The sequence below is a fragment of the Sinohyriopsis cumingii genome, chromosome 5 (assembly GCF_028554795.1).
Source record: "Sinohyriopsis cumingii isolate HCF-2022 chromosome 5, ASM2855479v2, whole genome shotgun sequence".
NCBI classification, from domain to species: Eukaryota; Metazoa; Mollusca; class Bivalvia; order Unionida; family Unionidae; genus Sinohyriopsis; species Sinohyriopsis cumingii.
This window is the reverse complement of record NC_142965.1, coordinates 39,133,044-39,148,149: the sequence shown is the minus strand read 5'-3', so window position 1 is coordinate 39,148,149 and position 15,106 is coordinate 39,133,044. Positions and strand designations below refer to the sequence as shown.

General features: G+C 35.4%; 1 pseudogene across 1 annotated transcript; it reads right to left on the bottom strand.

The window, feature by feature from the left end:
• Nucleotides 1–4,633: 4,633 nt before the first annotated feature.
• On the bottom strand, nt 4,634–12,294 carry LOC149798982 (uncharacterized; annotated as a pseudogene). Its single transcript, XR_016421078.1, has 6 exons — nt 11,281–12,294; nt 9,252–9,576; nt 8,030–8,162; nt 6,843–6,976; nt 5,884–6,058; nt 4,634–5,468 (listed from the first exon to the last, which is right to left on the bottom strand). The product of XR_016421078.1 is annotated as an uncharacterized LOC149798982 (transcript).
• Between the last annotated feature and the right edge of the window lie 2,812 nt (nt 12,295–15,106).

Sequence of the window (15,106 nt, the reverse complement as noted above, 5' to 3'; positions counted from 1 at the left end):
GAGGCTTTACAATGGCAGTTTTGAAAAATGATGGGAATTCCCCGGATGAGAGAGAGGTATTAATAACATCAGTTAGTGAAGGCAATACTGGATCTAAGCACTCAAGCAGCAGTGATGTTGGAACTGGATCAAGTTCACATGACTTTGGTGCACTCTTCATCAGGATTGTACGTACAAAATCCATAGAGACAGGTTCAAATGCTGCTAATGGTTGCCGCTCAAATTCTGTATCCCAACTGTATGGTGACAACGAGTCAATTGAAATTGTGGTGTCAAGCTTTATCTCTAATGGTTTGTACTTTGTCACGGAAGAAATCTGCAAACATGTCTGGAAGGTCGACTGGAGAGAAGGTAGTTGAAATTGGTGTAGATTTGTTCCTTGACATTAGCTTGTTAGTAATCTTGAAGAGCTCTTTGCAGCTGGAGCTTACCATGATCTTAGTAGTATAGTGGGCTGATTTCGCTGCATGGACTATATTTGTGACATTCTTCTTAGCGTCTTCATAGATTTGCTTATGAATAGTGAGTCTGGTGGAAAGCCAAAGCCTCTCAGCTTTATGGTGGTCTCTTTTAGCAGTGTGAAGCTGGTCCCTAACACTGCTATACCATGGAGAACACTTTTGAATTGATACTCTGCACTTGGTAGCTGGGGCATGTTTGTCAAGCAATGAACGCAGGCAGTCATCAAGTTGTTCTGCGGTAGGAGGTAAGCAAGTTGTTAGGTTAGCTTGGATGTCGTGCATTAGTTTGGTTCTATTATATCTTAGGTACTGTTCAATGAACTTTTAATTCCCTTTATTTTTGTGTATAATTGATGGGTGTAATATGGGTTATAGAGTATACAGTTTGGCCTTACTTCAGATGTGCACCTTAAAGACTGCTAGCTCCCTTCAGTCATTTTCACTCCCTGGACTTAAGAGGTAAATTGTAAACATATTTGGTAATTCATTTATTGCACTTTCATAAGCTGGTATTGTCTCGTCTGGCAAAATTTGTTTCCCTATTTTAACAGCTACTAAAGATTGTGTACTTTATACTAATTCAGACTGGTTTTTTGAGCAAAGGGGAGCAGTACTTTTTGTTAGTTGTGTGTTTAGATTATGTACAGTTTCCACAAAATACAATATCCAAAGAAATTTCAGCTAAAGTAAATGAAAGAAACATTGATGTATACCAACATTCTTTCCAATGTGCATGTTGCAAATGTAAACATCTTCACCTTACACCTGCCACTATCTCAGAAGTTCAGAATATTTGTAGAGCACTCCAAAAGTCACAGTGTAGAAACCATTATTTATTAGATTTGCCATGGCTTTGATCTTTGATCTTTAGACCCCTAAATATATAGGTTTCTTAGGTGACTTTAACCATTGAATATTTGATTCCAAAATGAATAAGCTTTCTTCTTACTAAAAGTATATCGTCCACAAATTTTGGGAAAGGTCTAAGGTCAACATTTTAAGCAGTTTTGCAGCCACAGTTAACCTTTTTTAAGACACTGTGGACCTAGCCTGTCATACTTTGACCCCCAAATGATTAACCTTTTTCCTTGCTCCTAGTGAAAGCCATCCACAAACTTTAGTCTGTGTTTTAGATGTATGACTAAAGTCATTGTATTAAAGATGAAAATGGTAATGGACAGACCTACATCATACCATTTAATGGGACTAGTGAGTTATGCCTCTGCCATATTGATGGCAGAGACAAATAAATCCAAAGTCATGAAGTCCTAAAATATAAGTCCTAAAAAATTATTTCTGTATGAAAGTACTAAATGCCATGCATCTCAAAATTATCTTTCATGACTCAAAGTAAATGATGTATTGGTACTATACATCTTGCTTCATGACTCAAAGTAAATGATATATTGGTACTATACATCTTGCTTCATGACTCAAAGTAAATGATGTATTGGTACTATACATCTTACTTCATGACTCAGAGTAAATGATATATTGGTACTATACATCTTGCTTCATGACTCAAAGTAAATGATGTATTGGCACTATACATCTTACTTCATGACTCAAAGTAAATGATGTATTGGTACTATACATCTTGCTTCATGACTCAAAGTAAATGATATATTGGTACTATACATCTTGCTTCATGACTCAAAGTAAATGATATATTGGTACTATACATCTTGCTTCATGACTCAAAGTAAATGATATATTGGTACTATACATCTTGCTTCATGACTCAAAGTAAATGATATATTGGTACTATACATCTTGCTTCATGACTCAAAGTAAACGATATATTGGTACTATACATCTTGCTTCATGACTCAAAGTAAACGATATATTGGTACTATACATCTTGCTTCATGACTCAAAGTAAACGATATATTGGTACTATACATCTTGCTTCATGACTCAAAGTAAACGATATATTGGTTGTTGTTGTTGTTGTGGGGTTTAACGCCATTTTTCAGCACGATAGGCTATACATGGCAGCCAGTATTAATGGTGGAGGAAGAACCCGGAAAACCCCGGAAAGAACCACCGACCCACGAGAAGCTACTGGCAAGCTTTCTCACATGCCCACATTGGCTGAATCTTAGACTCGAACCGCCGCAGACAGAGGTGAGATGGCAGTGATCTGTAACGAAGAGCGCTTTAGACCACTCGGCCACTCGGGGCACCGATATATTGGTACTATACATCTTGCTTCATGACTCAAAGTAAATGATGTATTGGTACTATACATCTTACTTCATGACTCAAAGTAAATGATGTATTTGCACTATACATCTTACTTCATGACTCAAGTAAATGATGTATTGGTACTATACATCTTACTTCATGACTCAAAGTAAATGATGTATTGGTACTATACATCTTGCTTCATGACTCAAAGTAAATGATGTATTGGTACTATACATCTTGCTTCATGACTCAAAGTAAATGATGTATTGGTACTATACATCTTACTTCATGACTCAAAGTAAATGATGTATTTGCACTATACATCTTACTTCATGACTCAAGTAAATGATGTATTGGCACTATACATCTTACTTCATGACTCAAAGTAAATGATGTATTGGTACTATACATCTTACTTCATGACTCAAAGTAAATGATATATTGGTACTATACATCTTACTTCATGACTCAAAGTAAATGATGTATTGGTACTATACATCTTACTTCATGACTCAAAGTAAATGATGTATTGGCACTATACATCTTACTTCATGACTCAAAGTAAATGATGTATTGGTACTATACATCTTACTTCATGACTCAAAGTAAATGATGTATTGGCACTATACATCTTACTTCATGACTCAAAGTAAATGATGTATTGGTACTATACATCTTGCTTCATGACTCAAAGTAAATGATGTATTGGCACTATACATCTTGCTTCATGACTCAAAGTAAATGATGTATTTGCACTATACATCTTACTTCATGACTCAAGTAAATGATGTATTGGCACTATACATCTTACTTCATGACTCAAAGTAAATGATGTATTGGTACTATACATCTTACTTCATGACTCAAAGTAAATGATGTATTGGTACTATACATCTTACTTCATGACTCAAAGTAAATGATGTATTGGCACTATACATCTTACTTCATGACTCAAAGTAAATGATGTATTGGTACTATACATCTTACTTCATGACTCAAAGTAAATGATATATTGGTACTATACATCTTGCTTCATGACTCAAAGTAAATGATGTATTGGTACTATACATCTTACTTCATGACTCAAAGTAAATGATGTATTTGCACTATACATCTTACTTCATGACTCAAGTAAATGATGTATTGGTACTATACATCTTACTTCATGACTCAAAGTAAATGATGTATTGGTACTATACATCTTGCTTCATGACTCAAAGTAAATGATGTATTGGTACTATACATCTTGCTTCATGACTCAAAGTAAATGATGTATTGGTACTATACATCTTACTTCATGACTCAAAGTAAATGATGTATTGGCACTATACATCTTACTTCATGACTCAAAGTAAATGATGTATTGGCACTATACATCTTACTTCACGACTCAAAGTAAATGATGAATTGGTACTATACATCTTACTTCACGACTCAAAGTAAATGATGTATTGGTACTATACATCTTTCTTCATGACTCAAAATAAATGATGTATTGGTACTATACATCTTGCTTGATGAGTCAAAGTAAATGATATATTGGAACTATACATCTTACTTCATGACTCAAAGTAAATGATATATTGGTACTATACATCTTGCTTGCTAACCTCTAAGCCACTGTGGCTCGAAACTCTATTTAGAATATGAAGACAACATTTGGAGTAAAATGTTTCTTTGATAATACTTACATGATTATAAGTCATAATAAAATGTCCACTACCTTTGTTGTCTTGGTTTATGCACTAAGGTGCTAAAAGGTTGTCTGCTTGGCAAGCCAAAGTGTTATTCAGACTTTATTTGTCATACAAGGATAAAGGTACTGGTGCTAAATCCTGCCAATTATCAGTCGCTACTGGTCTGAGCAGATTTTGCAGGTATGTGACTGCCGGGAGAGCTTTGTAGGCATATTCCAAGTACCTGGCAAAGTCACTGGGACCTACACATATCCATCATAAGTAGTAAATTTCAAGATTTGTGCATTTTTTTTATTTTGTGGGTTTAATGCCAATTTTCAGCACACAATAGGCTGTACATAGCAGCATTACATTTGGGAGGAAGAAACCTGGAAAACCTCAGGAAGAACCACAAACCCACCAATAGCTATTGGCAAGTTTTCTCACATATCTATGTTGACAGAGTCTAGACTCAAACCAATGCTGACAGAATGTAAATTTTTAGTGATCCTTAAAGGCGAGTGCCTTAAATCATGGGGCCCCCACATCAAGAGCAATACAGTCATCAAGGTGCGTGACTATACATACAGTGGTGTATGAGAAAGTGAGGAAAATGCAAGAGACTTACTTTTCACAATGGAGTGTGAAGAATAGGTATCAGCATCCTACCTTTGCCTGTGAAAAGGAATACCCCTCACAATCAAAACACCTGTCATGTGACTGTTCATGCAAAAGATTTGGAGTAATATGTGCAATAACAGAAACAAAACTGAGCTAAACAAAAATAAATTTGATGCTTACACTGTTAAAAGTTAAATGAACAAGTACAATACAATCCCAAAGTATCTGCCTATCTTCGAATGATAGAGAATACATTAGCCAGGTTATTTCAATCCATAAAAAGAATTTGCAGAAGAATAATCATACAAATGAAAAAGTGTTGTATCATCTGGTAGTTTCACAGTCTGAGATGGACGATGCAGTGTTAAGCAATTTATGCATGTGTTTGCTGTTGGCAAAAAGGATTCAGATGATGTAAATCTGATGTTTGCAGGAATTTAAAATCCAAGAACTGGCTCCTCGCCAGTACCAGTGATGAATTGCAAAACACTCTCCCGGCACACTGCTTCTTTGTGGCCACCTGCAATAATACATGTGTAGGAATTACAATTGATATAATTTTGTTTTACATTAATTATTCTGGAAATGTCTAATTGATTTATTGTATGGATTTGCTTTTAATTACTGCAATGATACAACTGTATACTTCTTGTGCTGTACCCTTTGTAAGGTGTTAAAGAGGCTGATGACTAGCTCAAAAACATGTCTTGTCTGTAGAAGCAGGTAAGCAAATGTTCCAGATGCTTCAGATCAAATCCTGTTATGAAATCATTAGGGAACCTTTTGGACAGAAAACTAAACTTTTATCTTAACAGAATGGTGCAACTATCAATACTTATTTTTAAAATAAACACACACACCTGAATGAAACATGGAAAATTCCACTGAATTTTGTTATTCGTGTTAGAGAAGTGTAAAAGTGTTGGTGGACTCACTTGCAACTTCTCTCAAGTATCTTAAGAAAGCTGCAAACACAGTTTTCTCAAATTGATTATTATTTGTCCCCTCTTCACTGAAATGAGGTTGAACCAATGAAGTCAGCTTTTTGTAAGTCAGAGGGATCAATGTTGAATGAAACGGATATAGGAATGTTGGAAGCTGCCTGCCAACCTGTAACAATAAAAAAAACTGTGCATTATGATTACTGTGCTGTGCCAGTAGCCTCGATTATGCTAATGTGCCAAGAGTCTTGAGGTAGCACAAGGATATATTCCAAAATTTCCTTGAATTTATTCATAATAATCTCAGAATAGTGACTTTGTCCAAATAGTATGAGTGAGATCTTTGTAATTCCAGTGAACACATTTAACAAATACTCTCAAATTAAAATTGAACACAACAAAAGACTGAATCCACTTTGGATATTAAGATAGGAATTAGTAATTCTAATATAATTAACCTTATTATAAGACACAATTTGAGGATCAGGATGAAGGTTAAAAGTTCATTTCCAGAACATACTAGTTATAGACAATCTTTTATAGATCCCAACTACTCTGTCATCTTAATGGAAGTTTCCATCAAACTGTAACAGAATTCATTTTATGGAAATTCTAAGGCTGCATCTTGAACTCAAACCCAGTAAACATGTTTACCCTATATGACATTAGAGATCCAGGTCCAACTCCTATCCTCAGTTAGGTAAATCACATAATACAAATTTTACATATATATAAATATAATCATGGACAAAAGCTAGCACACAATACAAATTAAATATACCTAACAATGAGCTTACTCATAAGGCATGGGTTTGTCGTCTGATAAACAATACAGAAGTGTAGGGTACAGAAGTGTGTGTAATCTGATAAAATTGGTACTGAAGTGTAGGTTCTTGCAAGGTGCATGAAATGATGATAAGAGTTTAATCATATTTCAGTACAATTCTCACCTAGTACATCCCCAATGACTCCAAACCATTCCGCAGTTTAACTATGCAGGGTGAGGTTTCTGTGCTGTTGAACAGGTCTTCCAGAATATTTGGTCTCATGAATGTGGGAATTTTCCCGTTCTGCAGAACACTGAGGGCTATAATAATAATAATAATACAACCAACAACCAAATTAAATGAGTTTTTGTCTCCCATTTACTATAGTTAGGACACAAAATTTCACAATAATGAAAGCTATTACATTTAATACGGAGCTGTAAATTCATTTGACAGGTATGGAAAGTAACCATGTTTCATTCCCTTATCTCAAACTAACAGAAAAGTGTAGAAAAGGGAAAAACATACCAGTAAAACCGTCACTGTGATACACGAGGTGTCATCAAATTGAAAAGCATAACTATACCATGGTTCAACTCTCTACCTCTGAGAGCTTTTTATGATATAAACAAAAAGGAAGGAAACATTTAAATATTGATATGTGGCCTGATTTTGAAGATCCCTAAAATGAAATGGGCATGTCCATTCACTATCCATTCCTTTACCAATCAATCACTGATCAATTAACTTATGATCAAAGCAAACTTTGATAAGGACTTCGCCATCTATCCCTTGCCCTTCATCAGACAATAATAAGGACAGGCATCATTCATACAGAGATACCAAGAAATATAGATACAAGTTGTGCCTTCCCAAAAGTCAATACTAGGTTGAGTCAATCTTCTTTAACAGAATCTCGGTATTAAGAAGACACTATTCAAAACCCAAATTAATGCATTCCATATAAAATCAACCCCATTATAAGGGATTTCTGTAGCTCAGAAAACAATGGGTTATCAAGGTTTGATGACCCACTTGCCATGCAAAGCAATATAAAATTTAAAAACTAATGGAACCTTGAATGAGGGTCTATCCAAAATATTCTCATGGGCTGTAAATATCACCCATTGAGTGAAACAGTTACATGATAAGATTTGGTCTTTAATGTTGACCATTCTAAAAATATATACATCTGTCAAATACCTTGATGGCAAACACATAGCCCAAATATATGTGCATATAACAGTCACATTTATATTCCAGGCAGATTCAGCAAGTCCAGAGGGTGCTCTATTCTTTTAGTTTCCCTGTACAAGTGTACATGTAACCACTGAATAGAAAAGTTCAAAACGTGAATGTAAATTAACACTTACCAAAGACTTTGCCTATTGTTTCATAGTCTGATGCCAGAAGTTCCCTCAGACCATTATCAAAATATTTTTCTTTAATTTCTCTTAGAATAAGTCGGAAGAATTCTTTTCTTGGACCTGCATAGTCAGCAGCAATCTAATAGAAAAGGTTTGAAATAAAAAAACATGAACAATGAAAGCCTTGCTGCTCTATGCAAATTCACTAAAAGGCACTAAAAACCAATCACCTCATTATTAAAATGTTCTGTGAACAAAAGTAGTTGCTTATACAGTGGATCATCTCTTATAAGGCCACAACCTCTTCTAGGCAAATGTTGCCTTTTAAAAATTGTGTCATGTGCTGAAGAGTATAAAATAGCAGCTAGCAATACTAGTAATACATGTATACCATTCTGGTGTCTAACAAGCATGTTCTTATAAAATGGGTGGTATTTGGGGGGTGGGGTGAGAAGGGCCTCTCACAAGGGAGACCAATGTATTTATTTATAATACTGTTAAAAAAATTCAAACATATACACTTCAGTCAAAACATTATGACAAGTTCATGTATTCCAAATATGCAGACCTTTATTTTGACAATTTTCCACCCCTTAAAAAAGACTATGATTAATTTGTTCCTTGTCATCAGCAAAATAACTACATATGACTATGACTAAATATTACAATAAGAGAGATCACAAAATGCTTTCATTTTCTGTCTAATAGTAGATCCAGCACAAAGTGAATTTTTGTTAGGCTCTGCTCTTATGCTAGACTCACATGTTTTATGATAACATGATAAAAATACTGGCAGAATGAAAGTTTGACATAGAAGCAACATTTACTAGTTTTTCTGCTCCATCAGTTTGAGTGGACCAGTGATTTTTTTGCAAACTCTGTTGATGATTGTTAATTGTATAGACATACAATATCATTGGGAAAATGTCTGAAAATATAGGTCAGGAATCTCTTTACCAAATTATCAATGTCACTGCTACTTTAAAACCCACTAAAACGATACTACATGTAAAATGCATGAATGCATTATATCACCCTCCTCAGAAAATAAGCTTGACCAGAGTTTCTTGACAACGCTGCATGTCTTTATGGGAATATCATGTATTACATACAAACTGTAATTTATTGAACAGTAAACAAAAAAATTCTGCTGGAATATCATGAAGAAAGCTACATAACTGACTTGACATTATGAGATCTATTTAGAGAATTCAGTAAGCAATATTACCTCATTATAAAACTGCACTTCAAATGTTTTCCTGAGATTTGTGATGGCACTTATTTCATCCATACCTGTGGATAATACATTTATACTGTCCACTAGGATGAAATTTGTGTCACCTTCTTCACAAACAGTTACATCTTCCACTTCCAATTTCCTACCAGTTACAATGACTTCCTGTAACTTTTTCAGGATTTCCACAGGGTCACTGATACTTCCTGTCCTACAGTATTTAATGGCCTTTGTCACAACCACTGAAATTGGACTATCTGTATCATTTGATGAAGTTGATGTTCCTGAATTATCTGCCGAATTTGCTGTACTTGAATTATGTCATGTTTACCCCGACCCAGAGTAGCCCAGTTTGAAACATGTATAACCAAGGTAATTCTGACAGGCCATTGTTTGATGTCAAATATCGCCGAAGGCTAGCACTAATCCGTTACGTAAGATTGTTGTGGCTAGAATTGAAGAGCCGGACATAGGAGTTGCGAGGCCGCCCGATAGCCAATTACCACCTAGGTGTCGAAATGTTTCCAAGATCAAAAGAAGTTGCCTGAAGAAGTGGGAGTGTCTTAACTTCTTTCCCTGCAAACAGACAGACAGGTTGAACTGGCCGCTAAGACGATTGGACAGGGGCAAAGCGCCACCCAATCAGAATCGAGATAGGGGAGAGACCTTGATTTGGGTCGAATGATATCCCCGCGTCTTCCGGCAAGAGTTAGTTCGCTGAGAGAAATTACCCAGAGTGGAGGTTAGCGTAATTCCGAATAGCCATTCGTTATTGGCGGGAAAATCTTAGAGCGGGAAATTCTAAGTACAGAGAGCTTCAGATAAGATCAGTAGGATATTTGTTCGGTCTTTGTGGAATGCGACTGCATTTTAATTGTAGGTCGTATGTATACTTTATTATTACTAGAATCGTAGTACGAAGAATTACTTTGTTTTGTTAATATGTTTGCATATTTTGAAGAAATGAGTTGATATTTGTAAAGAATTATATAGCTTGCTAGCCGTCGTAAGAGTTAATATTGTAATTCGCTGTGTGGGTATTTTATAGTAGACTAACACATGTGTTCATATGATTATAGATTTTGCCATTGTTGAATATTTGTAATGTACAGATATGCGTCTGATTGTTGTCAGATTGTAGTACGACGAGATTAAATATATATGTGTATATACTGACGTGACGCAATGTATTGATGTCTGTATAACAATTCGCTGATACTGTGTTATTACGCCATTGTTTACCCTGCAAGAAGTGTGTGGGAATTTCGATGTGTATGCATGCGTGACCGAAACAGTGATAGCTATCTGATAATTAATTGTCGATATAGTGTGAGGTGAGATTCGATAAAACATATGTTAACGCCTTGTGGTTTTTCACAGGAAGCTTTGAGGGACAGACCAGTTACAGTTTGGTCCCGTAGTCTCAGATAGAGAGACGGAGGAAAAGAGAAGAAAGGAGAGAACTCAGGACAAGTGAAGTCTAGGAGCGAATTGGAGGAGGAGATAGTAGAGACGGAGGAAAGGAGAGAAGTCGGGAGAAGTTGAAGTCTGGGAGCGAAATTGTAGGAGGAGATAGTAGAGAGGGAAACGGAGACAAAGGAGGAGTTAGAGGAACGGAAACAAGGAAGGAATCAGCGGGAAAGAAATAGATGAGTAGATGCAAGGACAGGGGGAAAATCGAACTCACACTGTAAATCACGGGATGAATTAGGCTGTCACTTGGTCGAGGGAAAGACGAGTGATTGGAAGTTATCGTTTTAATTATTCGAATTTATTAAACTGTTATTGATTGAATTTTCATCTTCGTGTTCTCCATAATTTAACCGTCGGCATTGCTCAGAGCTGTAAATCTATCTTGTCACTAATTTAACTTTCTAACCTAACGAGCCAGGGTGGAACTTTCATCATAATTTAATTAAATTATATTGGAAGAACCCCACCCCAATACGTGCAAACCTCACAAATTATTTTCATGAATAATTGAATTTACTGCAGCAGAATTACTTGTATGTGAATTAATTACATAAATGATTGTTTCTGCATTTGTTGTATTTTTCTTCCAGCCTCTACATCAGATTGATCAATTATGAGTTCATCAATTTCATTCTCAAAGGAAACAGAAGTTGATGTTGCTGTTCCACTGTTTCTGAATGAAACATCAGATACAATATCATCATCACTCTCCAAGTCCTGCAAGTCCAATGCACCTGGACAAAATTGCATATGATCTCTAAGTTCACGTAGAGCAAACTCTTTGCTGCATCCATGACATGAGGCTTTTACTAGCATTTCCCTTGTGTTGTCTGTTTGTAGTGGCTTTGTTGATAAATTCTTTTGAATGGGCCTTATGTATATATTTGCTTGCGGGCCAACTGTAGCTTTTAGCTCTCTGACTGACCAGCAACAATCAATAAGTTTTAAAGTTCTACAATTTTGTGAGGTTCTCAGTAAATCTATTCCACCACAATCATTTAACTGTGGAAATCCCATAGTTTCATTTCCTTCATATGGCTGTGCAGACATCAATTTATGTACTACATCTTCTTTCTCATCATCAGCATCTAGTCTGATTTTTTTCACTCCCAACCCAGCTTTGTGTAATATTTCTTTTTCTGTTGCAGTTGGATGGATCTGCTTCCTTTGTTTGCTAAACATACAAACTGAACAGTCCAACCGCAGGATTGAGATTTTGTTCTGCCATTATGGGTGCTGGACCTTTGCCTTTTCTGGCTCCTTATTTGCCCACTGAATAGAGTGGCACGCTCATGTGCTATCTCTTGAGCCAGCCTACCCCTTGAGCTGGTTACGTTATTGTTTGGTCCTGTCTCAGTAGGTTCATTAGCAAATGTATTTTTCAGTTTTTGATTTATAGTTTCCCTAAGACGATGACTATCTCCAATTGTATCCACACCAAGACGAATCAGCTTGCTATCAGAAAGCGACATGATCATGGATGCATCTATTTTTTCTGACTGGAATCATTCAAACAGTGTCCTAAGACCTAGCACATCCAATGTTCTTTCATGTATATCCACCATTTTTTAATTAAGGAGCCACACACCTCCAAAGGTTTTGGACACAACTAGATTTTTGGGTATCTGCAAAATAACACGATTTATTTCTTGAATCATTGATGAACAGAGTAATTAAACCATTTAGCTGTCCTAAACTACACATGCAGCAACCACCCCAAATTGTCTTCGTAGGGTAGGTCCCTAGGATAAATATACACATTAAGGCCAATTTTGTTTTGTTAGTCTTTTTATATGTAGCACTTGTATATATAGCAAATGGGTGGAGATTTCAATGGTTTTTCTAGGCTTTAACCGACAGGCATACAGCCACCATGACTCAGTGCTTAAGGTGGTGGACTAGAAGGATACCAGTTTGATTTCATTGGGTCAGACTGGCTAAAGCAGCATGTCCTATTACAAAGTACTTTATTCTGATTGCCTCAACATGATATAACATAAAAAGTGTTGCTGTGCCATACAACACCAAAACAAAACATGAGACAATGGCTTTAGTTCCCCATCTCCAACCAAAAATTAAATACACTCGTATCGTACATAAATATGGTGTGTGACACATTCTAGTGAGCATACTTAGTTTCCTTTTTTAATATAACACAATTTGAAAGTTTCTGACTAGATAGAAATGAGATAGAAAATGTAAAATACCGAAACACTTAGATTTAATTTTAGTAGGCCTATTCTGTGTTGGTAACATTGGGAATGAGTGGATAAAAAATATACTCCAATGCTGTATTATCACAGGCTCAATATGATCGTGGCAAACTGGATTTTCCAATTATTTTTGGACATGCGCTGTCTAGCGGTTGTTTACAGATGTAAAGCTGCAGCCAGTAAGAATGCAAACATCGTATAGCACAATTTCCTCTAAAATGTCAATATTTTTTTATAAGTTTACAATGAAAAAGAACGAACATCACTTTTTTGTAAAGTGCATGCAATTATGTTGATCATCATATTCAAAACTCCAGTCGAACTTGCTATACCTGCATTAGCTTTGATTACGAAATATACTAAGTGTATCGTCTAAAGTTTGATGATTATAGGTCATATACTGAGGGTGACATACATGTAATTACAAGGTTAAGCTTGGAATTTCATTCTATGGTAGCCAATATGGACCATAATTGACAAAATGTTGCTTATGATCTTACTTCTGGTACATAAATAAGAATTCAGTAACTAAACTTTATTGAAATCAATAATATTTCTATAATAATAATACATTAATAATATTTTTTTTAACATTTATATTTCTTTGCCCATATTGCATTTAAAATTCATATAAAGTTAAATAATAATTGTTTTTAATTTAAAATGTTCTTAATTACGGATTTCCACTCATATTACATTTGTGTGTTTGATTTGATCATTGGATACTTTCGTTTATTGTGGAAATATTCTGCCAGTTTCTATATGTTCTCTACATTTGTTTCTCAGTATTCCTTCTCATAGGTAAGTTGCAATTTTATCATAATACCTGCATGCTACAATATGTAAGTTAGGCAAATGCCGCGATAATATAGAGTTGTTCCCCCATTATATGTTAATCTGGTTCCGCCACCATATGCGGTTTTATTTACATTTACGTGCTTCAAATATTTGTTTATAGGAATAGAAAGAGGGAAAGTCATTGAAACGTTACAAATTAGAAGTAAGCAGCAATAGCAAAACAGTTTTAATATGTGCGATAAGAACATTAGGTACCATGTTAATACAGGGTCCCGTCTAAATGTATCAATTAATGTCTGAAATACATGGCACGTACGTGCTTACATAACTTTATATTCTATGCTCTTTCAACCACTACCTAATATCATGATCATGTGACTGGTAATTTGTAGCAAACCGGGTAGCTGAAATACATATGGACCTAAATTCGGATGGCTGACATGGTAAAACGGAGTTATAGTCTATATACTCTAGCATATTGTAGAAGATCAAACACTTGCGTCGTTAATGAAACATTAGCTGCTTTCATAAAAAAATATACAAAATAAATGGAATCAGCAAACGTTAAATGTGGTAGTGGCACAGGTGAACTCCACTGCTTTGCAACTTTCGTCTGGATATAGAACACAATTAATTTTTCTATATGTTCTCTACATTTGTTTCTCAGTACTGACCTTTCCACTGTGTGACAATCAATACAAATCGTATGTTAATCTAAAATACCTTCAAATATGACTTCATGGTGAAGTTCTCGTCAAAGGTTGACCTGCTCTTTTTTGAGATGCTGGACTGTCAACATAGCAGCATGTAAACAGAACACAGATTTCACTTCTGGATCATCACCGAGGCCTTATTATTCCCTGTGCGCTGTCGCCGAAATAAACACAGACAACAACACCCTGAGCTCATATTCTCAAGAGTAAACAATTACCTTTAAATCCCTACCAAAAAAGCATAAATAAACTCTTCTATCACCACCAAAATGAGAGAGAGAAAAATGTTCCAAAATAGACTAGAACTACATTCGTGGGTACTGAACTGGAAGTATTAACTGTGACCTGATTCCAGACAGGGTTAGACAATTTCACCTCCATGGACAAAACTTCCATCCGTGATCAAATCAATGTCTCTTAAATACTGCTGCAAAGTTTCAAGGAATTTCATCCATGAATAGGACAGTTACAGGCTTTTAGATGACACCACTGTAACACAAGCACAAGCCAATTTAAAAAATTCACAAAACTTAAAGTTTAATCGTGATTTTGCTAATCAAGATAAACACTTCAAATAAACTGTAATTAGTTTTTAGTTCAAACACCAATTTGGAAATTACTAGAAATTAAACTTGACTGTTTAACATTCTTA